This window comes from Lycium barbarum, chromosome 12 (assembly GCF_019175385.1).
Source record: "Lycium barbarum isolate Lr01 chromosome 12, ASM1917538v2, whole genome shotgun sequence".
Taxonomy (NCBI): domain Eukaryota; kingdom Viridiplantae; phylum Streptophyta; class Magnoliopsida; order Solanales; family Solanaceae; genus Lycium; species Lycium barbarum.
In genome coordinates this window covers 52,455,618-52,479,685 of record NC_083348.1, presented here as the reverse complement: position 1 = coordinate 52,479,685, position 24,068 = coordinate 52,455,618, and positions in this window count along the sequence as shown.

Here is a 24,068-nt window from a genome sequence, read left to right as displayed (position 1 = left end):
GAATACTTGGAGGCGTTACGAAAGGGCAAGGACAAGGTGTGACGGTTTAAGGCTCCAGTTCGGCTTTTCAGGTAGGTTACGACTTACCTTTTAGTTAGACTTAGGTTAGCGGATTATATGTATAGTTAGTGATTATTGGAGAAAGCATGTAAACCTTAAGGTATCAAGTTGGGATGGAAGACTTAGGTTGGTATTGTTGTGATTAATCGCTTGTTGTCTTATTGTGTTCCATTGTGTTGTTGCTTATTGTGAATTATTGGTTCGTTGTCATGTGATTGATTCTAGAAAGCTAATGCTTAGTGATTACTTGTGTGTCCGGAAGCATATTAATCATGAATGAGGTTGTTGGAAAGGAAGTAAGGATTATGACATTGTTATTGCGAGTGAGATTTGTGTCCATGTGTGGCACTATTGATTATACATTCTTGTTGGCATTGTTATCATGCATTCACTCACTCACATATATATTGTTGGGATCGGGTTGTATGCCGCGACACTAACTAGAATCGGTTTGCACATACCACAACAGTAACGAAGATTGGGTTGCACGTTCCGCAACACTGACTATTGGATGGGGCTATGCGTTCGGCAGCAGGTACGTGGACTTAGCGGTCCCTCATGGGTCAAGATTGTCGAGGCGATGAGATATTCCGCTCGAAGCGTGTGTGTATCATTGCATATGAATTGCATTCACTTCATTTTTTTTATTTGTATTGTTTGGTGCTTGTTGATTGATTCTTGGTGATATTCGTACTTGATAGTAGTTATTGAGATATAGGTCAGAATTATAGCATACTTGAGGTGTTTGACTAGACTTGGTGGTTTGGTACTGATTATCGGTAATTGGATTGTGTTGAGTTTATTCAGATTGTAAGTATGCCTACTTTTCCAGTCTTTTATTATTATCTGTGATTTTCTAACTGTTGTTGGCCTATGGTGCCTACTCAGTATGTGTTGTGTTCTGATTCTACCTTGCTGTATTCTTTCTAAGTGCAGAGTTTGTGACTGGATCGACTTCTGCACCCCGTGGCTGAGTCCCGATGCTTTCTGATGAGTATTCCAGGGTAAGTATTGGATGGATTTGTTGCCAGGATGCCTCATCTTAGTTATTTTCTTATTTGCTATTCTGAGATAGTATTTTATTATCAGACATGTATTCATATTCAAACTTAGAGGATTTGTGGTAGTGGCTCTTGTACGGCCTTAGACAGATTCCTTGGGATTAATGTTCTATTTCCGCACTAATTCACTATATTTATTATTATCTATGTTTGAGACTTATATTCTGTTGCCTTGATTTATTTATTGTGTTGAATGAATGAATTAGGAAAATGGTTCGCCTATGGAGGTAGAAAATGGTAGGTGCCCGAACGATTGCCTAAATTTGGGCATAACAAGTTGGTATCAGATCGCTAGGTTATCCGGTCTATGAGTACAAGATCATGTCTAGTAGAGTTTTGTGGATTGGTATGATGAGCTTCGTACTCATCTACGAGAGGCTATGGGACATTTACGAAATTTCACCTTCTTTCATTTCTTCTTGCTACTTTATTCAAATCGATACTTGGCTTTGTCTAATTGGTATCTGATCCACTTCTATTGTCTCATAGATTATGAGGACATGAACTACCATCGCGAGGGATGAGGTGCCTGAGCCCTCTACTGGGGTAGGCACCAGATGACCAGCCCAGGCTAGAGGTCACGGTCGAGCTAGAGGCCATAGAGCTGTATCGGCAAGAGGTGGGGCCCCTGTGGCTGGACAAAGACTAGCACATTTAGCTTTTCCGGAGCGTTATCTCGAGGGAGCATAGGCGGTCAGGGGAGGTGAGAGGCCAGACCTGACTCACCCTGATGCTATGTCTGATCAGGCATTCCAGGATATCATGGCTCGTGTAATTTTTCATCTTGATGGCCAGCATCCGTAGGGAGTGCCACTACTCCAGGTGGTTCCCAGACTCGAGTGGGGGGTACAGACTCTCGAGCAGGGCCAGACTATGGAAATGCATCCTGCTGCTGCTATGGTCCCGCATTTAGGTAATTTTTAAGCCTCTGAGGGTGCTCCCAGACCCGGTACAGTTCAGCCTTTGACTGTTGAGGATTAGGAGCTGGTTGGGAGGTTTCTGAAGATGGAGCTGCCCAAGTTCTTTGGCTTTCATACTGAGGATGCGTATGAGTTTATTATGGAGATGCATGAGAGGCTTTATAAGATGCGCATTGTGGAGTCTCATGGGGTTGACTATGTATTGGTGGAGTACTTTTATTGATAGCATACCTATGGGTGCACCATGAACCCAGTTCCACCAGCCTTTCTTGGAGAAGTACGTGTTGCGTACATTGAACCCAGTTCCACCAGGCGTAGAGATGAGTTCCTCCATTTGTGATAGTGAGGTTTTACCATGTCCCAGTATGAGGCCAGATTTCTATTTCTAGCTAGGTATGCTGCTCAGTTGATTCCCACAGAGGAGGAGAGGATTGTATGTTTTTGGGTGGACTTGTGTATTCACTCCATATTGCTTGTCTACAATTAGTGGCCTTGGGATCTTCGTTCCAGGAAATTTTTGATCATGCTGTGAGTGTCGAGTATACCAAGACTCAATCTTTGAGATAGTCTAGTGAGAAAAGGCCGCGTCACCTTGGTGGTTATAGAGGTTCTGGCTACAGAGGCAGAGGATAGTCATCTAGGTTTTATCATTCAGCCCCAGCTGGCCTGTTCAGTCAACATTACAGGCTTCGTCAGGTGGTTCTTCTAGACCCAGTGGTTATGGCACTGGAAAGTCCCATGGTGGTTCTTACTCTAGTTCAGCTGACCGTGGTGGTCCTTCTTGTTATATCCCGTGTTTTCACACATTTGGAAAATTGGAAATAATTTGGACTTGTAAGAAATAAGGTCATAATTGAATTTATGTAACCCTTGAGTTGTTATGAAAGAATAATAATGTGGAAGTGTTGAAGAACGCTAAGGGAAAATTTGGGATTTCGAAAATTAGTTTCGGGAATTACAAAACGGGAATTTTAACCAATTGGGCTCAAAAGCATGAAATGAAAAGCAAGGCCCAACTTGGAGAGGAGTGGCCGGCCAAGCTCTTGGCCTTGGCCCAAGTCCACTTAGTTGATCATGTGATTAGTCATGTGATCAACTAGTATATACGTGGCTAAGGATCAAAGCACTTTAAGCAATTAGAAGAAGAGAAAGAACAAAGCAAATAAGAGAGAGCAAGAAGAGGTTTTCGGGTTTGGCCAAGAAAATTGACTCCCAAAAATATTGCTCCTAAAATTTTTCTTTTGTGGTTTTCCTACTAAATTGAGTAGCCTCTTCAACTTGGTGTAGTTGTCTTGGAGGAAGAAGCACTTGGTTCCTCAAGTTGATCACTTGTTCAAGTAAAGAAGGCTAGAGGATAAGGTAAGAATTCATCCCTTATTCTTGTGTTGTGAAGTCTTGTTTGTGTTGTAGTATGTAGAAATGTGTTGATTGTATGGAAAAATGGAAGATTGCAAAGTGGGTGTGTGGTATGAGTATATGGCCGTGTGTATGCTTGCATGATATGCCAATGATGAATTGAAATTATGTTGTATTCTAGTTGTGAATGTGATGGGATTCATATTGAGAATGAAAGTTGAATAATATTGGTTGAATTGGCAAAAAGAACCTTTGGCCGTGTGGTATATTGGAGTGGGAATGGGAATGAATCAAGTTTGTGTAATGTGTTAGTTGTGTTATTGTGATTCTTGCAATGTAAATGAAAGTAAAACGATATGAGTTTGCTTTGAAATGGAATGTAGAAACTTATGTCGCTTAAGTATGATTTTACGACATTATGAAAATGAAGTTATTAGGTTGCAAATTATGATGGGTGTTGATGAATTCGGAAGATGGAAACATGTTATGAATATGTATGCCAAAGATTAGAAGTTTCGGACGAGTTAGGATTTTGGCGGAAAGTTTGTATATTATGTATATCGTGCGTATAATTTGAGGAAACGATATGAAATGCTTCTAAACTATGTTGTGATGATCTAGTTTGATAATGAATGTGAAATCATTGAAATTGGTTTGGAAATTGTAGTTGAAATGAAGGTTGTGGCATTATGTCGGCAAGTAGAACTAGTTGTGCCATATTGTGTTTCTAATGTTTGTTGTTGATGTTGATGTTGTTGTTTGGGTTGTTGTTGATGATTTTGAGCCGAGTTGAATTCTCGGGGGTGCTATATGTATAGGGGAAGTGCTGCCGAAATTTTTGTAGACAAATATGAGTTGAATTGAATTCGTAGCATCTATAGCTTACAATTGGTAAATGTGACCATTTGCAGATTTTCGACGAAACGGAGAGTGAGCTTGGATAGGCTTAAAAGGCTCAAAAGGTATGTAAAGCTACCCCGATCCTTCTTTTGGCATGCCTAAGTGTATTAGAATCGGATTCGGGCCTCGAAAGACTTTCTGCCCATCGGAATCCGCAATTGAAAATCTCGCTTTTTCCTTTAGTAAGATTGAGCCCTTTTGGTTTGTATTCTTGATAATCATGCAAACTTTCCCTAAACTACTTGGAAAGATATAGAACGTCCGTAGAACCTTTGTAGGTGACCCCATAAGCTTAAAATTTGAGCCCACCGCCTTGCTTGTCCTGAGGTGGGCCCGCTATTCCCGGTTTTGCCCTTATTGTACTCTAGTCTTACTTTCGAGCGATTTTTGAAAGAAATGTTTTGACTACCATTCTAATTACTTAACAAACATTGTTTTAAATATTCCATTAAGTCTGATAAATTGTTTTGACACTCGGAACGACTTCAGAAAGGTTATACTCTGTAATTCACTATGATATCCGAAACTCATTTATTAAGATCCCTTCCGACTTCATTGGATTGGTTTGTTTTTGATATGCCTCATCGAGTCTATGGAAACATTTATGATATTTTAGCTGCATTAGTCTCTCACTACTCCATTCGTGGATGCCCCAATGTTTCCCACACTGAGCCCGGGTCAGGATATGTTGTCAACCGTGATCCTTTGCATTGTTCGTCGTGCCTCGATGTGAGGGGGCAGGTATACGCGTACATGGGTTTATGGAGTTTGATGTGCCATATACGCTTGTTCTGATATGATTTTCTATGGCCATCTGATATGATATATTATGTGACGGGGTTATGCCCCCATTCTGATTCTTCTGTGTTGTGGCACCAGCGTCGGGAGGGTGGCCACGTTCTGTCTGCCGAGTCCCTTGGCAGGGGCCGGATTTGACATGACATATGTTTCTGTACACACTCTGCATGTTTTGAAAATATGTATTTGATACTTTGGATTTTTGCTCACTTTCTGTACTTTCTGTACCAGTTATGATTTTTGTTTCTGTAATTCAGGCTTTACATATTCAGTACATATTTCGTACTGACCCCCTTTCCTCGGGGGCTGCGTTTTCATGCCGCGCAGGTACCGACGACAAGTTTGCCGATCCGTCTGTCTAGGATATCTTTTCTGCCATTTGGAGCGCTCTTTTATACAGAGCCATCTTTTGGTACAGTCTGTCACTTTTATATATATGTATATTCTCATTCATGGGTACGGCGGGGCCCTGTCCCGCCATATGATTCTGTTGGTCTGTTTAGGGGTCTGTAGACATGTTTTTGGGTTGGGGTCTTTCTGTACAGATGTGTGTATATGTTGTGTTTGGGCGATCCCATTCGCCGCGGCGGCCGACCCGCATATATTTAAATGTTGATCTGTTGGCCCTGTGAGGCCTTTGTTGGTATTTTCTGCGTGCAGGGTATTTGGGATAGTCCGTAAAACAAAGGAGACTCTGCCGAAATTTTTCTGGAAATTTAGTTAAATTTGAAATAAAGCCTTGTCGGCTTCTGCTATATACTGGAATGCGTTTGAGTGCCCAGATCGGGCACTAGTCACGGCCTACGGGGTTGGGTCGTGAAAAAAGTTGTATCAGAGCGGTTCGTCCTCGGAATGTCTACAGACCGTGTCTAGTAGAGTCTTGTTTATTGGTGTGTTGTGCACCACACCTATAAACAGGAGGCTACAGGGCATTTAGGATACTACCCTTCTTTCTGTCTTAGATCGTGCAATAGAGCTGTGTTATCAGGATGACTCCTCCCTAACGAATTGTTACATTTGCAGTTATGCCTCCAAAAAAGGCGACAGCGGCCCAAAAGGCCAAGGTAGCGGCCGCGGGAGAGACTGGCCGGGCCTAGAGGGTTACCAGGGCCCATGCACATATTGCTCCTGATATTTTTCCCCCGGCAGAGGGCTCTTCCACACCGCCACATGTAGAGGAGATTGGAGCAGCAGCAGCTGCAGGTCGAGGGGCGGCTCCACTGCCAGCTCCCGAGATTCCAGTACCTGAGCCTCCAGCCCCACAGCCAGGGACTGAGGATCAGACTATGAGAGAGGCAGTCCAGCTATTGACTAGACTTGTGGCGGGACAGGTTCAGGGGCACGGATTGGAAGGTTACCGAGCATATAGGCGTGACAGTTCGAGAGCTCATGAGTTCTTGACTTGTGGCCCTCCAGAATTCTTTGGGACAAAGCCCGAGGAGGATCCTGAGGAGTTTATCAGGAAGATGCGGCGCACCTTACATTTGATTAAGGCTTCTGCGACAGAGTCAGTTGAGTTGGCTTCGTACCGGTTGTATGATGTAGCAGCTAATTGGTACGAGTCTTGGGAGTTGGCCAGAGACGACGGCGCTCCCCCAGCAGTCTGGGATGAGTTTTCTGAGGCTTTTCTTAGCCATTTTCTGCCTCCGGAGTTACGGCGGGCCAGAGCTGACAGATTCTTATTGCTGAGACAGAGGGGCCGCAGCGTCCAAGAGTACAGTATGGAGTTCGACTCATTGGCCCGATATGCGCCTGCTGTGGTAACTACTATGGCTGACAGGATGCACAGGTATATTATGGGGCTGGACCGTTATTTTGTCGACAGCTGTTTGGTATTGGCTGCTCAGCCCGATATGGATATTGCCCGTATTCAGGCGCACACCCAGGGCATGGAGGACCGGCACAGGGGTCATCAGCCCGATAGAAGTCAGGATCGGAGACAGCCAAGAGGGCCAGATCATCCGGGTATTCTGGAGAGTTTCGGGGCAGACAGCCTCAGCAGCCGCAGCAGCCTAGTAGATATCCATCCCAGTCGGCACAGAGCACACCTCCACAGCCTACAGGTCGCAGATTTGATAGCCCAGGTTATTCAAGAGCAGGTCAGAGCTCCAGGGCTTCAGGTTCTCGGACAGATAGGGGTTCTGGTCAGACGAGGCCACCTAGGCCTCAGTGTTCTTATTGTGGCAGATACTATCCGGGAGAGTGCTACAGAGCCACCGGTGCATGCTTTTCTTGTGGCCGTCAGGGCCATTCTCTGAGAGATTGCCCGTATAAGGGTAGTTCGGGTGGTGCAGCGCAGCCTACCGGATCAGCCGCCGGGTCTTCATCTTCGTCAGTGGCTATGCGCTCTACAGGGCCGGGTACATCAGCACCGGCGGGTCGCGGCAGAGGTCGTGGTGGAGCTTCTGGTACTAGCGGTCCTTTGAACCGCATTTATGCTTTGTCCAGCCGCCAGGACCAGGAGGCATCGCCTAATGTCGTCACAGGTACATTATTGGTCTTCTCTCGGTCTGTGTATGCATTGATTGATCCAGGTTCGAATTTGTCATATATTTCGCCCCTTGTTGCTAGAAAAATTGGTATAACGTCTGAACCTATAGAGCCATTTGAGGTAGCAACATCGATTGGGGACTTTATTGTAGCAAAACAGGTATATAAAGACTGTTCTGTAATTGTATGAGGCCGTGACACTAAGGTAGATCTGGTGGAGTTGGATATGATCGAGTTCGATGTTATTATGGGCATGGACTGGCTAGCTTCCTGTTATGCTAATGTTGACTGCCAAAATAAGGTAGTTCGTTTCCAGTTTCCCGGGGAGCCAGTTATAGAATGGGCCGGTAATACAGCATCGCCGAAAGGTAAGTTTATTTCATACCTTAAGGCGAAGAAAATGATCAGAAAAGGTTATATTTATCATCTGGTTCGGGTACAAGACTTGACAGCAGAAACGCCGACTCTTCAGTCAGTTCCCGTGGTTAATGAATTTCCAGATGTATTCCCAGATGAGCTTCCAGGCCTTCCTCCAGAGCGGGAGATAGATTTTACTATCGATTTGCTTCCTGATACTCAGCCGATATCTATTCCCCCGTACAGAATGGCACCGGCAGAATTGAAAGAACTGAAAGAGCAGTTGAAGGATCTGTTAGAAAAAGGCTTCATCAGACCCAGTACTTCGCCTTGGGGAGCTCCGGTATTATTTGTGCGTAAGAAAGACGGGTCGTTGCGTATGTGTATTGATTACCGACAGTTGAATAAGGTAACCATAAAGAATAAATACCCCCTCCCCAGAATTGATGATTTGTTTGATCAGTTGCAGGGCTCCAAATATTTTTCGAAGATAGATCTTCGGTCAGGCTATCACCAGGTACGGGTACGAGAGGCCGATATTCCTAAGACAGCATTCCGGACCAGATATGGGCATTATGAATTCAGAGTTATGTCATTTGGGTTAACTAATGCTCCTGCGGTATTCATGGATCTAATGAATCGGGTATTCAGGCCGTTCTTGGACATGTTCGTAATTCTATTTATCGATGATATTCTGGTTTATTCTCGGTCCGAGGCAGAGCACGCAGATCATCTGAGAGCGGTACTTGGGGTACTTCGGCATCAGAAATTATATGCAAAATTTTCTAAATGTGAATTCTGGCTGGCTTCGGTGGCATTCTTGGGACATATTATTGTAGCTGATGGTGTCCGGGTGGACACACAGAAGATTGAAGCCGTGAAGAATTGGCCTAGACCCACGACGCCCACAGAGGTACGTAGTTTTCTGGGATTAGCAGGCTATTACAGATGATTTGTGGAAAAGTTTGCTTCGATTTCAGCGCCTTTGACAAGGCTAACTCAGAAGGAAGCCAAGTTCTAGTGGACTGATACTTGTGAACGAAGCTTCCAGTTGCTGAAAGAGAAGCTGACTACAGCCCCAGTTCTGACTCTTCCAGAGGGACCCGATGGATATGTTATTTATTGTGACGCTTCTGGCGTGGGATTGGGCTCTGTATTGATGCAGCAAGGCAGAGTTATAGCCTATGCTTCCCGACAGCTCAAAAAACATGAAAAGAATTATCCTACCCACGATCTGGAGCTTGCAGCAATGATTCATGCCCTGAAGATATGGAGACATTATTTATATGGCGTCCATGTTGATATCTATTCAGATCATAAGAGTCTCCAGTATATTTTTAGGCAGAAGGAGCTTAATTTGCGGCAACGGAGGTGGCTGGAGCTCCTAAAAGACTATGATGTGGATATTTTGTATCATCCGGGCAAGGCTAATGTTGTTGCAGATGCGCTCAGCCGGAAATCTATGGGCAACTTGGCAGAATTACAGCCAGACAGGAGAGAGATAGTACGTGAAATTCATCAGTTGGATAATCTTGGGGTTCGTCTGGCCGATTCTGGAGGTACACAGATTTCTGTCTGAGGGGTTTCTGAATCATCTATTAAGGAAGATATCAAGCGGCATCAATATGAAGATCCTGTTTTAGCTCGATACAGAGACACTGCCCATGAAAAGGAGAAGACTCCGTTCGAGTTTACACCAGACGGAACCTTACTATACAGAGGCAGGTTGTGTGTACCTGATATTGCAGGGCTACGGCAGCAGGTTATGGGCGAGGCACATTATTCTCACTATTCTGTTCATCCTGGGTCTACGAAGATGTACCATGATCTTAGATGCCTATACTGGTGGGATGGCATGAAACGGGATATCGCAGAATTTGTCGCCCAGTGTCCAAATTGTCAGCAGGTCAAAATTGAACATCAGAAACCGGGTGGACTCTTGCAGGAAAAGGAAATTCCGACGTGGAAGTGGGAGATCATTAATATGGACTTCATTACAGGTTTGCCTCGCACTCCACGGAAGTACGATTCCATCTGGGTTATTGTTGATAGGCTGACAAAATCAGCCCATTTTCTCCCCGTCAGAACTACTTATTCCGCTGAAGATTATGCCAGGCTTTATATTAAAGAAATTGTGCGACTTCATGGAGTTCCTATATCTATTATCACTGACAGAGGTGCTCAGTTCACAGCGAACTTCTGGAGATCTTTTCAGGAAGGATTAGGGACTCAGCTGAGCCTGAGTACAGCTTTTCATCCTCAGAGTGACGGACAGGCCGAGCGCACCATGCAGACGCTTGAAGATATGTTGTGGGCCTGTGTTATTGATTTCAGAGGTAGCTGGGATGATCACTTGCCATTGATTGAATTTGCTTATAATAACAGTTACCATTCCAGCATACAGATGGCTCCGTACGAGGCTTTGTATGGCAAGAAATGCAGGTCACCTATCGGCTGGTTTGATATTGGCGAGACAGAGTTAATTGGCCCAGATATGATCCGGCAGGCCGTTGATAAGGTGAAACTTATCCGAGAGCGACTATTGGCAGCCCAGAGTCGACAGAAATCATACGCCGATAAACGGCGCCGTCCTTTGGAATTCCAGGTTGGTGATTGGGTATTTCTAAAGGTATCGCCTATGAAAGGCGTAATGCGGTTCGGCAGAAAGGGTAAGCTTAGTCCGCGTTATATTGGGCCTTATCTGATTGTGCGGAAAATTGGAAATTTCGCCTATGAGTTAGATCCGCCATCTGATTTGGAAGCGGTACATCCGGTATTCCATGTATCTATGCTCCGTAAATGCATCGGTGATCCCTCCAGAATATTTCCTGCAGATGATATTCAGGTGACGGAGCAGTTATCTTACGAGGAGCAGCCCGTAGCCATTCTGGACCGCCAGGTAAGGAGATTACGGAGCAAAGATGGAGCTTCCGTCAAGGTGCTGTGGCGGAACAATAACAGGGAGGAGATGACCTGGGAAGCAGAGGAAGAAATGAAGAAGAAGTACCCTCATCTGTTCCCTATGCCCACAGGTAATCTAATCCTTTACTTGGTTTATATTCAATAATAAATGTGTATCATAAGAGAAAAAAAAAAGAAACTCCCTCGAATACTTACGGACCCTATAAGACTAATCTAACATTCGAGGACGAATGTTCTTAAGGGGGGGAGGATGTTATATCCCGTGTTTTCACACATTTGGAAAATTGGAAATAATTTGGACTTGTAAGAAATAAGGTCATAATTGAATTTATGTAACCCTTGAGTTGTTATGAAAGAATAATAATGTGGAAGTGTTGAAGAACGCTAAGGGAAAATTTGGGATTTCGAAAATTAGTTTCGGAAATTACAAAACAGGAATTTTAACCAATTGGGCTCAAAAGCATGAAATGAAAAGCAAGGCCCAACTTGGAGAGGAGTGGCCGGCCAAGCTCTTGGCCTTGGCCCAAGTCCACTTAGTTGATCATGTGATTAGTCATTTGATCAACTAGTATATACATGGCTAAGGATCAAGACACTTTAAGCAATTAGAAGAAGAGAAAGAACAAAGCAAATAAGAGAGAGCAAGAAGAGGGTTTCGGGTTTGGCCAAGAAAATTGACTCCCAAAAATATTGGTCCTAAAATTTTTCTTTTGTGGTTTTCCTACTAAATTGAGTAGCCTCTTCAACTTGGTGTAGTTGTCTTGGAGGAAGAAGCACTTGGTTCCTCAAGTTGATCACTTGTTCAAGTAAAGAAGGCTAGAGGATAAGGTAAGAATTCATCCCTTATTCTTGTGTTGTGAAGTCTTGTTTGTGTTGTAGTATGTAGAAATGTGTTGATTGTATGGAAAAATGGAAGTTTGCAAAGTGGGTGTGTGGTATGAGTATATGGCCGTGTGTATGCTTGCATGATATGCCAATGATGAATTGAAATTATGTTGTATTCTAGTTGTGAATGTGATGGAATTCATATTGAGAATGAAAGTTGAATAATATTGGTTGAATTGGCAAAAAGAGCCTTTGGCCGTGTGGTATATTGGAGTGGGAATGGGAATGAATCAAGTTTGTGTAATGTGTTAGTTGTGTTATTGTGATTCTTGCAATGTAAATGAAAGTAAAACGATATGAGTTTGCTTTGAAATGGAATGTAGAAACTTATGTCGCTTAAGTATGATTTTACGACATTATGAAAATGAAGTTATTAGGTTGCAAATTATGATGGGTGTTGATGAATTCGGAAGATGGTAACATGTTATGAATATGTATGCCAAAGATTAGAAGTTTCGGACGAGTTAGGATTTTGGCGGAAAGTTTGTATATTATGTATATCGTGCGTATAATTTGAGGAAACGATATGAAACGCTTCTAAACTATGTTGTGATGATCTAGTTTGATAATGAATGTGAAATCATTGAAATTGGTTTGGAAATTGTAGTTGAAATGAAGGTTGTGGCATTATGTCGCCAAGTAGAACTAGTTGTGCCATATTGTGTTTCTAATGTTTGTTGTTGATGTTGATGTTGTTGTTTGGATTGTTGTTGATGATTTTGAGCCGAGTTGAATTCTCGGGGGTGCTATATGTATAGGGGAAGTGCTGCCGAAATTTCGGTAGAGAAATATGAGTTGAATTGAATTCGTAGCATCTATAGCTTACAATTGGTAAATGTGACCATTTGCAGATTTTCGACGAAACGGAGAGTGAGCTTGGATAGGCTTAAAAAGCTCAAAAGGTATGTAAAGCTACCCCGATCCTTCTTTTGGCATGCCTAAGTGTATTAGAATCGGATTCGGGCCTCGAAAGACTTTCTGCCCATCGGAATCCGCAATTGAAAATCTCGTTTTTTCCTTTAGTAAGATTGAGCCCTTTTGGTTTGTATTCTTGATAATCATGCAAACTTTCCCTAAACTACTTGGAAAGCTATAGAACGTCCGTAGAACCTTTGTAGGTGACCTCATAAGCTTAAAATATGTAATTTGAGCCCACCGCCTTGCTTGTCCTGAGGTGGGCCCGCTATTCCCGGTTTTGCCCTTATTGTACTCTAGTCTTACTTTCGAGCATTTTTTGAAAGAAATGTTTTGACTACCATTCTAATTACTTAACAAACATTGTTTTAAATATTCCATTATGTCTGATAAATTGTTTTGACACTCGGAACGACTTCAGAAAGGTTATACTCTGTAATTCACTATGATATCCGAAACTCATTTATTAAGATCCCTTCCGACTTCATTGGATTGGTTTGTTTTTGATATGCCTCATCGAGTCTATGGAAACATTTATGATATTTTAGCTGCATTAGTCTCTCACTACTCCATTCGTGGATGCCCCAATGTTTCCCACACTGAGCCCGGGCCAGGATATGTTGTCAAGCGTGATCCTTTGCATTGTTCGCCGTGCCTCGATGTGAGGGGGCAGGTATACCCGTACATGGGTTTGTGGAGTATGATGTGCCATGTACGCTTGTTCTGATATGATTTGCTATGGCCATCTGATATGATATATTATGTGACGGGGTTATGCCCCCATTCTGATTCTTCTGTGTTGTGGCACCAGCGTCGGGAGGGTGGCCACGTTCTGTCTACCGAGTCTCTTGGTAGGGGCCGGATTTGACATGACATATGTTTCTGTACACACTCTGCATGTTTTGAAAATATGTATTTGATACTTTGGATTTTTGCTCACTTTTTGTACGTTCTGTACCAGTTATGATTTTTGTTTCTGTAATTCAGGCTTTATATATTCAGTACATATTTCGTACTGACCCCCTTTCCTCGGGGGCTGCGTTTTCATGCCGCGCAGGTACCGACGACAGGTTTGCCGATCCGTCTGTCTAGGATATCTTTTCTGCCATTTGGAGCGCTCTTTTATTCAGAGCCATCTTTTGGTACAGTCTTTCACTTCTATATATATGTATATTCTCGTTCATGGGTACGGCGGGGCCCTGTCCCGCCATATGATTCTGTTGGTCTGTTTAGGGGTCTGTAGACATGTTTTTGGGTTGGGGTCTTTCTGTACAGATGTGTGTATATGTTGTGTTTGGGCGATCCCATTCGCCGCGGCGGCCGGCCCGCATATATTTAAATGTTGCTCTGTTGGCCTTGTGAGGCCTTTGTTGGTATTTTCTGCGTGCAAGGTATTTGGGATAGTCCGTAAAACAAAGGAGACTCTGCCGAAATTTTTCTGGAAATTAGCTAAATTTGAAATAAAGCCTTGTCGGCTTCTGCTATATACTGGAATGCGTTTGAGTGCCTAGATCGGGCACTAGTCACGGCCTACGGGGTTGGGTCGTGACACTTCTAGTTCGTTGGCTTCCGTGCATCGGCCTCCAGGCCTAGAGCTTGCTATGTGTGTGGTGATTCTGGACACTTTATGAGAGATTATCCTAGAGCTGAACAAAGTGGATTTCAGCAGGTTTCCTAGTTCCAGACTCCGAGGGCTCCAGTACTATCTAGTTGCAGGGGTGGTTCGTCAGCTAGAAGCAGTGCTCAGTCAGGCCGCGGTGGATCATAGCAGTCCCGGGGTGGATACCAGTCTGGTAGAGGTGGTTCCCAGGCCTATAGAGGAGGGGCACAGTCAGGTACTGTTTCTATTTGTCATCGACCTTCTTCGGTCTTGTTTGATCTAGAGTCTACTTTCTCATATGGATTTGCTGTCATTCTAGTGGTTGGGATTTGACTAGTGACCGTCTTGATGTGCCTATTCATATTTCTAATCCTGTTGGAGACTCAGTTGTTGTTGATAGTGTCTTTCGGTCTTGCTTGGTTACTTTTATGGGGTATGATACTTGGGTAGATTTGACGATAATGGATATGGTAGACTTTGATATTATTATGGTTATGACTTGGTTGTCACTGTAACATGCGATCATGGACTGTCACTCCTAGACAGTCACTTTAGCCATGCCTAGGATTCCTAGATTAGATTGGAGGGGTACTCCAAACCCCACTCCGAAGAAGATTATTTCTTTTCTATGCGGGAAGAAGTTAGTTGGAAAGGGGTGATTGGCTTACTTAGCCCATGTTCGTGATACCAGTGTTGACTCTCTGCCCCTTTAGTCCGTGCCCATTGTATGTGAGTTCTCGAAGGTCTTTCGTTCTGATTTGTCTAGTATGCCACCCTAACCGCGACATTAATTTCTGCAATTATTTGGATCCAGGCATATGCCACATTTCTATTCCTCCCTATAGGATGGCACCCACCGAGTTAAGAGAGCTTAAGGAGCAGTTACAGGATCTTTTGAGTAAGGGGTTCATTAGATCGAGTGCCTCCCCTTAGGGTGCTCCTGTCTTATTTGTGAAGAAGAAGGACGGTACGATAATGATGTGTATAGATTATTGTCAGTTGAACAAGCCATTCATAATAAGTATCCCATTTCTCATATTAATGACTTGTTCGATCATCTTCAAGGTGCTTTGGTATTTTTAAAGTTTGATTTGAGATCAGGCTGCCATCAGCTGAAGATTCGGGCTGAGGATGTTTCGAAGACGGCTTTTAGGACTCGTTATGTTCATTACGAGTTCCTTGTGATTTCATTTGGGCTTACGAATGCCCCAGCTACTTTTATGACTTTGATGAATGGCATTTTCAAGCCATTTTGATTCTTTTGTCATTGCGTTCATCGATGATATCTTGGTGTATTCGAAGAGTAGGGAGGAGCATGAGCATCATTTGAGGATTGTCCTTGGGTTATTGATGGAGAAGGATCTCTATGTAAGTTTTTGAAGTGTGAGTTTTGGCTTGATTTTGTGGCATTCTTAGGCCACGTTATGTCTAAAGAGAGGATAATGGTTGATCCAAAAAATATTAAGGTTGTTAGACATTGGGCGAGGCCCACTACTGTGACTGAGATTCGTACCTTTGGGAGGTTAGCCAGCTATTACCATCGATTTATGAAGGGTTTTGCTTCTGTTTCTTCTTCATTGACTAGATTGACTCAGAAGGAGGTTCCCTTTCAGTGGTTTGATGATTGTGAAGAGAGCTTTCCGCAGCTCAAGACACTTCTAACTTCAGCCCCTATTCTGGCATTATCCGTGGTCGATAAGGATTTCTCAGTATATTGTGATACATCTCGTGTTGGTTTGGGTGTTGTGTTGATGCAGGAGGGTAGAAACATTTCCTATGCTTCTCGTCAGTTGAAGATCTACGAGAAGAACTACCCTACCCATGATTTGGAGTTGCTAGCTGTGGTCTTCGCTTTGAAGGTCTGGAAGCATTACTTGTGCGGTGTCCATTGTGAGTTTTCACCAGCCTCGGTAGCCTTCGGCACGTGTTTATCCAGAGAGATCTTAATTCCAGGCATCGCCGATGGATGGAGCTGCAGAAGGACTATGACATCTCTATTCTTTATCATCCAGGGAAAGCTAACGTTGTTGCTGGTGCCTTTAGTCGCAAGGCAGTGAGTATGGGTAGCTTAGCCCGATAAGTTGCCTCTGAGCGTCCGTTAGCCATGGAGGTTCAGACTCTGGATAATAGTTTTGTACACCTTGATATGTCAGTTTCGGGTAGAGTCTTAGCTTATGTTAAGGCGAGGTCATCCCTCTTGGAGTAGATTAGGCGCCAACAGTTTGAGGATGCCTAGTTGTGTAAGATTCGTGATAAGGTTCTGAGAGGTGAGGCTAAGAAGGCCATTCTTGATAGTGAGGGGATTATGAGGATCAACTGACGTGTGCGCATTCCTCGTTTTGGTGACTTGATTCATTTGATTTCAATTGAGGCCCATAGTTCGAGATACTCCATTCATTTGAGTGCCATGAAGATGTATTGAGATTTGAGACAAAATTACTGGTGGGGGAGGATGAAGAGATATATTGCGGATTTTATGGCTAGGTGTGGGAATTGTCAGCAAGTCGAGTATGAGCACCAGAGATCTGGTGGGGTGCTTCAGAAGATGCCCATTCCCGAGTGGAAGTGGGAGAGGATTGCCATGGATTTTTTGGTGGGTCTTCCGAAGAACCTGGGCAAGTTTGACCCAGTTGGAGTTATTGTTGACCGATTGGTTAAATCCGCTTATTTCATTCTAGTTCAGGTTACTTACACTATGGAGAAGTTAGCCAGAATTTATATTTGTGATATTGTACGATTGCATGGGGTCCCTATCTCCTTTGTTTCGGATCGAGGTCTCCAGTTTACTTCCACTTTTTGGAAGGCTTTTCAGACAGAGTTGGGTACTCAGTTGGACCTTAATACAACTTTTCGTCCCCAGACTGATGGTCAATTCGAGAGGACTATTCAGGTGCTCAAGGATATGTTGAGAGCATGTGTCATTGATTTTTGTGGTCATTGGGACCAGTTCTTGCCCTTAGCGGAGTTTACATACAACAATAGCTACCATTCAAGTATTGAGATGGCGCCATTAGAGACCTTGTATGGTAGGAGGTGTCGTTCTCTTATTAGTTGGTTTGATGCATTTGAGGTTCGCCTGTGGGGTACAAATTTTTTGAAAGAGTCCATGGATAGGGTGAAGTTTATTTAGGAAAGGCTTCTAGCAGCTCAGAGTCAACAGAAGATGTATGCGGACTGGAAGGTTTGGGACTTAGAGTTTGGAGTGGGAGAGCAGGTGCTTCTGAAGATGTCACCCATGAGAGGTGTTATGAGATTTGAAATAGAGGCAAGTTGAGTCTGAGGTACCTTAACCAATTTGAGGTCCTTCGTAGAGTTGGATATGTTACTTATAAGTTGGCATTGCCACCGGGCCTGTCAGGTGTTCATCTAGTTTTCCATATGGCCATGCTGAAGAAGTATCATTCTGATGGTTCCTAGATAGTTCGTTGGGGTTCTTTGTTGCTTGATGAGAATCTGCCTTATGAGAAGGATCCTATAGCGATTCTAGATAGGCAGCTTAGAAAGTTGAGGTCGAAAGAGATTGCTTCGATCAAAGTTTAGTAGAAGCATTATTCCGTTAAAGAGGCTACTTAGGAGAACGAATCCGATATGCGCGAGAGATATCCCAATTGTTTTCTTATTCAGGCACTTTTCCCCATTTCTAGTCCTTGTCGCTCGAGAACGAGCGATTATTTAATTGGTATCTGATATAATGACTTGGTATTTATAGTACGAATGACCCTTTATCGTTGTTGACCCATCCCTAGGTCATCGGGCAAGTTTTACGGTGACTTTTGGAGGTTTGAACCTCAAAGTGGAATTCGCTTGACCTAAAGTTGACTTTTGAGTAAACAGACCTTTTTTGAGATTTCGTTGATTTCGAGAGGTTCGGACTGTCATTTATGACCTGGAAGAATTTCAAGGCCATCGGTGAATTCATAGCGCATTTTTTTTTGTGTGTGTACATATTTGTTGGGTATCTGTGGGGCCTTGGGTGATAGTCGGATTTTGAGATGAGATTGGTCAAAAACCAGTATATTTTGGTTCTGGTGTAGGCGCTGCAGCGATACCATAACCGCTGTAGCAGTCACGCTATAGTGCCTGGCGGACGGCTATAGTGGATTGAGGGATTTAGGGCCTAGCCGCCGTAACGGTATGCATGCCGCTATAGCGGCATGGTGGTTTTTGAGCAAAGGCCACCATGGCGAGCCTTATGGGCGCCATAGCGCATGCGCTGCAGCGGCTCCTTGACCGCTGCAGCTGTAATCTGGCAGAATAATTTCTTTTTTCCCACGTTAAATCTCTTAAACCTTACCATTTCTTCTCATCACTCATCTATGCACTCTTCGGGGGAATAGAGCTATTTGTGGACTGATTCTTCTTGGAGGTAAGATCAATGACCCTAGCCTTTAGCCTTTGTTATTTGCCTTCCTAGATTCCTATTCCATGCTTAGAATCACTAGAATTTAGATAGAGAAGATGAGACTTGTGCTAGAATTCTTGAAATGGGTTTAGACTACTAAAATAGGAATTGGTGGTAAAATTGATTAGAATAGCCATAGAGTTTGATGAATTCCTTGTTATTAAGTTTATTTCTTCCATTATTGATGGTTAATTTGAGGATTGAAGAATTAGGGGTTTTGCTTTAAACTCGACGTAGGATTAACCTTGAATTGTTTTAGCAAATGGTTAGTGGGTTTGATCACCTAGAGCTTGAATTGCATGTTTCATTTTTCAATTTTCCGTTTTACCCTTGTGAGTCGGTTTCCCCAATTTCCTTGGGCTAGAATTTAACCTAGCTAGTAGTATAGCAATATGGGTATCATTATTCATGGTTTTTAATATAGAATTCGATTATGAATAGACTTTGAATACTTGGAGGCATTACGGAAGGGCAAGGCCAAGGTGTGACGATTCGAGGCTCCATTTCGGCTTTCCAAGAAGGTTACGGCTTACCTTTCGGTTAAACTTAGGTTAGCAGATTATATGTATAGTTAGTGATTGTTGGAGAAATCATGTAACCTTCGGGTATGATGTTGGGATGGAAGACTTAGGTTGGTACTGTTGTGATTAATCGCTTGTTGTCTTATTGTGTTCCATTGTGTTGTTGCTTATTGTGAATTATTGGTTCGTTGTCATGTGATTGATTCTAGAAAGCTAATGCTTAGTGATTACTTGTGTGTCGGGAAGCATATTTATCATGAATGAGGTTGTTGGAAAGGAAGTAAGGATTATGACATTGTTATTGCGAGTGAGATTTGTGTCCACGTGTGGCACCATTGATTATACATTCTTGTTGGCATTGTTATCATGCATTCACTTACTCACATATATATTGTTGGGATCGGGTTATGCCCCGTAACAGTAACTAGGATCGGCTTGCACGTACCGCAACCCTGATTGGGATCGGGTTGCACATTTTGCGACTATTGGATCAGGCTATGAGTTCCGCAATAGGTACAAGGACTTAGCGGTCCTCTATGGGTCATGATTGTCGAGGCGATGAGATATTTCGCTCGAAGCGTGTGTGTATCATTGCATATGCATTGCATTCACTTCATTCTTATTATTGGTATTGTTTGGTACTTGTTTATTGATTCTTGGTGATACTTGTACTTGATAGTAGTTCTTGAGATATGGGTCAGAATTATAGCAGACTTGAGGTGTTTGACTATACTTGGTGGTGTGGTTCTGATTATCGATAATTGGAATGTGTTGAGTTTATTCTGATTGTGAGCGTGCCTACTTTTCCAGTGTCTTTCTATTATGTATGATTTTCTAACTGTTGTTGGCCTATGATGCCTACTCAGTACGTGTTGCGTACTGATTCTACCTTGGTGCATTCTTTCTGAGTGCAAATTTTTGTGACTCGATCGACTTCTGCACCCGGCGACTGAGTCCCGAGGCTTTCTGACGAGTATTCCAGGGTGAGCATTGGATGGATTCACTGCCCGGATGCCTCTTGTTAGTTAGTTTCTTATTTGCTATTCTGAGACAATATTCTATTATCACACATGTATTCATATTCAGACTTAGAGTATTTATGGTAGTGGCTCTTGTACGGCCATAGACAGATTCCTTGGGATTGTGATTCAAATTCTGCACTTATTCACTATCTTTATTATTATCTATGTTTTAGACTTATATTCGGTTGCCTTGATTTATTTATTGTGTTGAATGAATGAATTGGGAAAAGGGTTCGCTTAACGAGGTGGTAAATGGTAGGTGCCCGCACGATTTCCCAAATTGGGGCGTGACACATGCCACCTGATGATATCTCCTTATTGATGTCTATTTCACTTCTAGACATTTCTATTATTTACAGACATTTATGTACTTCTTACATAGTTTTATGATTAGAATCCTTGTACGATGACATTCAGATTTTGGGGATGTAATAAGTATTATTCCACACTTTCTATTAACTATGGCATGACTTAGACTTATTGTTATTGATTATGTTATTTTTTAAGTGTAAATTGGATAATTGGTTAATTAAATGGGTTAAGGGGATGGTTCTCCCACCAGGGGGGTTAGTGTTGGCGCTATCACGACTGGTTGGATCGCGACACATAGTCCCAACAATCATAATCCTTAACTACATGAGTTTCTAATCACATTAGACCCTTCAATTTTGTCAATTAGTCGAAAACCCCAATTTGGGTTAAACCCTAAGTCTCATGATTAGGTTCTTGAACTATAGAGCAATTCCATCCTAGAATGTGCCAATCTCTACTTCTATATGATATAAACAATAATTGAAGCAACATTTAATCAATTTATAAAAAGGGTTCATGAATAATACCCTAAGTCTCATCCCCCTCCTACTAGGACCATACACTACCATGGAAACTCAAAGAAGAAGGTAGTAAAGCTAGATAGTAGATTGGAACTTACCCCAAATAGATGATTTCCCCCAATATCTTCAGGAATCGCCTCTCCTAGCTCTTGGAATTAGGTTTTAGGTGTTTTGGACTAATGATTCGAACTTAGAAAGATAACATAAGGATCTGATCCCATCGATCCGCCACGGCAGTCACGAAGATTGCCATGGCTGTCCCACTATGGCGGTTAACCATCTGCCATGGAAGAAATTCATTAAAGCACAGGCCCTCGCCATGGCGGTCCCGCTATGGCGGCACTAAGCCCTCCATAGCGAACACACCAGAAACTAGAAGATCGGGTTTTTCACAAGTCAATCCCAAAATCCCGACATCAATTCGAGGCCTCCCGTATACGAACCCGATATGCACACGCACGTAAAAACACACTACAAACTCACTCGTGGCCTTGGAATTCCCAACGGAGTTCTAATTTACCAAGTCAACCCCCAAACAGATAAAATCAAGTTTCTAACCAAGTTCCCAAAATGCAACCAAATGCCTCAGGAATCGAACCATCCACCCGATCAAGTCATTATCGACCCTCCGAACCTTACGGAATCGACGGAATTCCAAAAAATGTCCATTTATCCAAAAGTCAACTTTGGTCAATTGCTTTCACTTAAGGATTCCAAATCCTTCAGTTTTCACTAGAATCACTTTGTAATCTCGAGAATTGGTCAATACGGGTAAAATGGTACAAAAGGCACATAACAAAACATCATATACCAATTAAACAATCGTTTGTCCATGAATGAAGAAAGGGAGTATGAAAGCTGATGGTAACCAGGGAACCTATTTTATAACCACCTAGAAGCCTCTACGGCAAGAAGTACACCAAACAAACTGCCTGTTCACCTTATCAGACGAACTTTCTTAATTTAGCTCAAAGACCCAATTTTCCATATTTTCCATACTCGAATTCCATCAAAACTGATCCCCGAATATAGGAACTATTTCTGCTGGACTTCTCTGATTCGATAGAACCATACCTCTGAACTCGACCAATAGGTCCCACAACATTTCTCAAAATAACATGAACCTTTAGATATAGACACAATCAAAGCCCACTCTGAACCGATAAAATACTCTAATTCTGCTAACCTGTCTTTCACCCATCTAAAGTTGTTCCTCGCACCACGATTTCTTATAAACATAGGAACATAAGTCTGAAACCATGACTTACTCTAGCTAGAAAAGAATACTTGCTTTATCGGAGAAACTTAAGCAATTCCCTCAAACTGATCTTACTCATAGCCGACTTCGCTAGTTCCAAGTCTTCTTAAATCTTTCAATGACCATACTGGAAGCACACCCACCGAATACCTCACCGAGCCAAGTCCGTAGGAAACCATCTTATCACTCTAAAGACCACTCGCAACCATGACACTTCCTTGAATCATTACTAAGCCCAACGTAACCATTGTAACTATCTGAATAACTCTCCCTAGTAAAATATCATCAAGTCTACTCGCAAGCCCTGATGAAGCTCGGTAAACCTTTCATACCTCAAATCTAAATGGTAACCTGTCATATCTCAAATCGAGTCGGTGAAGGTGATTTTCCAAGAAAACCATAAGTCTCTCTGGAAAATATACATAGTCTATCAAGCTTAATTCGAACAATTCTGACCCTGAACGAATGCACAACCCTTGAATACCACCAGTAGTCACTCGAACTGACTCCAAACATTCTGAAATGAATCACAGTCCTATCACCCATCAAGGGCGACTAATTTTATTCCTTTAATATCCTGAAAATGCTCACTCATGGTATCCGATTAGTAATACCCACCATATAACACACTACCACAAATGCGGTCTCATCTCGAAAATAAAACTCTAACCTTCACATTATAGGGATTTCCATAATTCCTTTAACCCACACTAACTCATCCAATATAGAGTGTTACAAAATTATCCAATTGTGTATCACACAAGCCACTTCTATAAGCCTTAACATGTCGGTTACCTGAAATTTCCTTCTCATTAGTCGTTGATCACGAAACCTCATAAAACTCTGTCATATCACTTAGTCCATTTATGTAGACTCCCTTCTTTAAGCGTACTCACAATCGAACCTTGCCTGACATATGTAAGGCAACATCTCCACAACCAATGTTGACCCAAGTAACTCCGAATATGTACCTTATTTTTACCGATTGTCGACTAACTATACCTTTTCTTGATTCTTTAATTCCCTAATTCCAATCAAATCACAATCATAGACAAGTTTTGAAAACTAACGGAGTCAATCCTAGAGATAGTAGCATGTTATACACTCTGCACCCGAGAGTTCCCTTAACTCACTCAACTCTAAAACTGAAAACTTTCTAATATAAGCATATAACATACACGGTCCTACTACTGCTCTGACGTATATCCACCAAGGTGCGCTTGCTCAAATTCTTAAATTGTCATGCCCTAAAACCCACCCTAGGCGTAGCAGGCATCCGGTGTTATGGATAACACCAGAAGCACCTTATGAATCAATAAACATCTATTCGTTTCTGTTAAACAACCCATCTTAACAAATATGAAACAAGTCATTAATAAATTGGATGAAAGAGTAACCATACTTGGAGATAATTCAGCAGAAATCAAATCAAATACTTACTTAATAAACGTGGCAAAAATGCCCCAACGAGTCATATGAGGCTCCAACACAGTACCCACAATCTGAAAACTATCTATGGAGCTTTTAAGATACATAAATAATATTCTAACTTTGGGGCGCAGCCCAGAAACTAAAAGCAATAAGTAAAATAGAGGGTGTCCCACGAATGAAGGTGTGGGCTCACCAAAAGTCTGGAAGGTAGCAAGTACTCCTAATCTGTTAGATCTGTCTGTACCTGCTCTTCTTCGTTACCTAACATACCATCAAAAATAACAATGGTATGCCTGAGTACTGAGTACTCAGTGAGTGTCTCGGGGACAATAAGTAA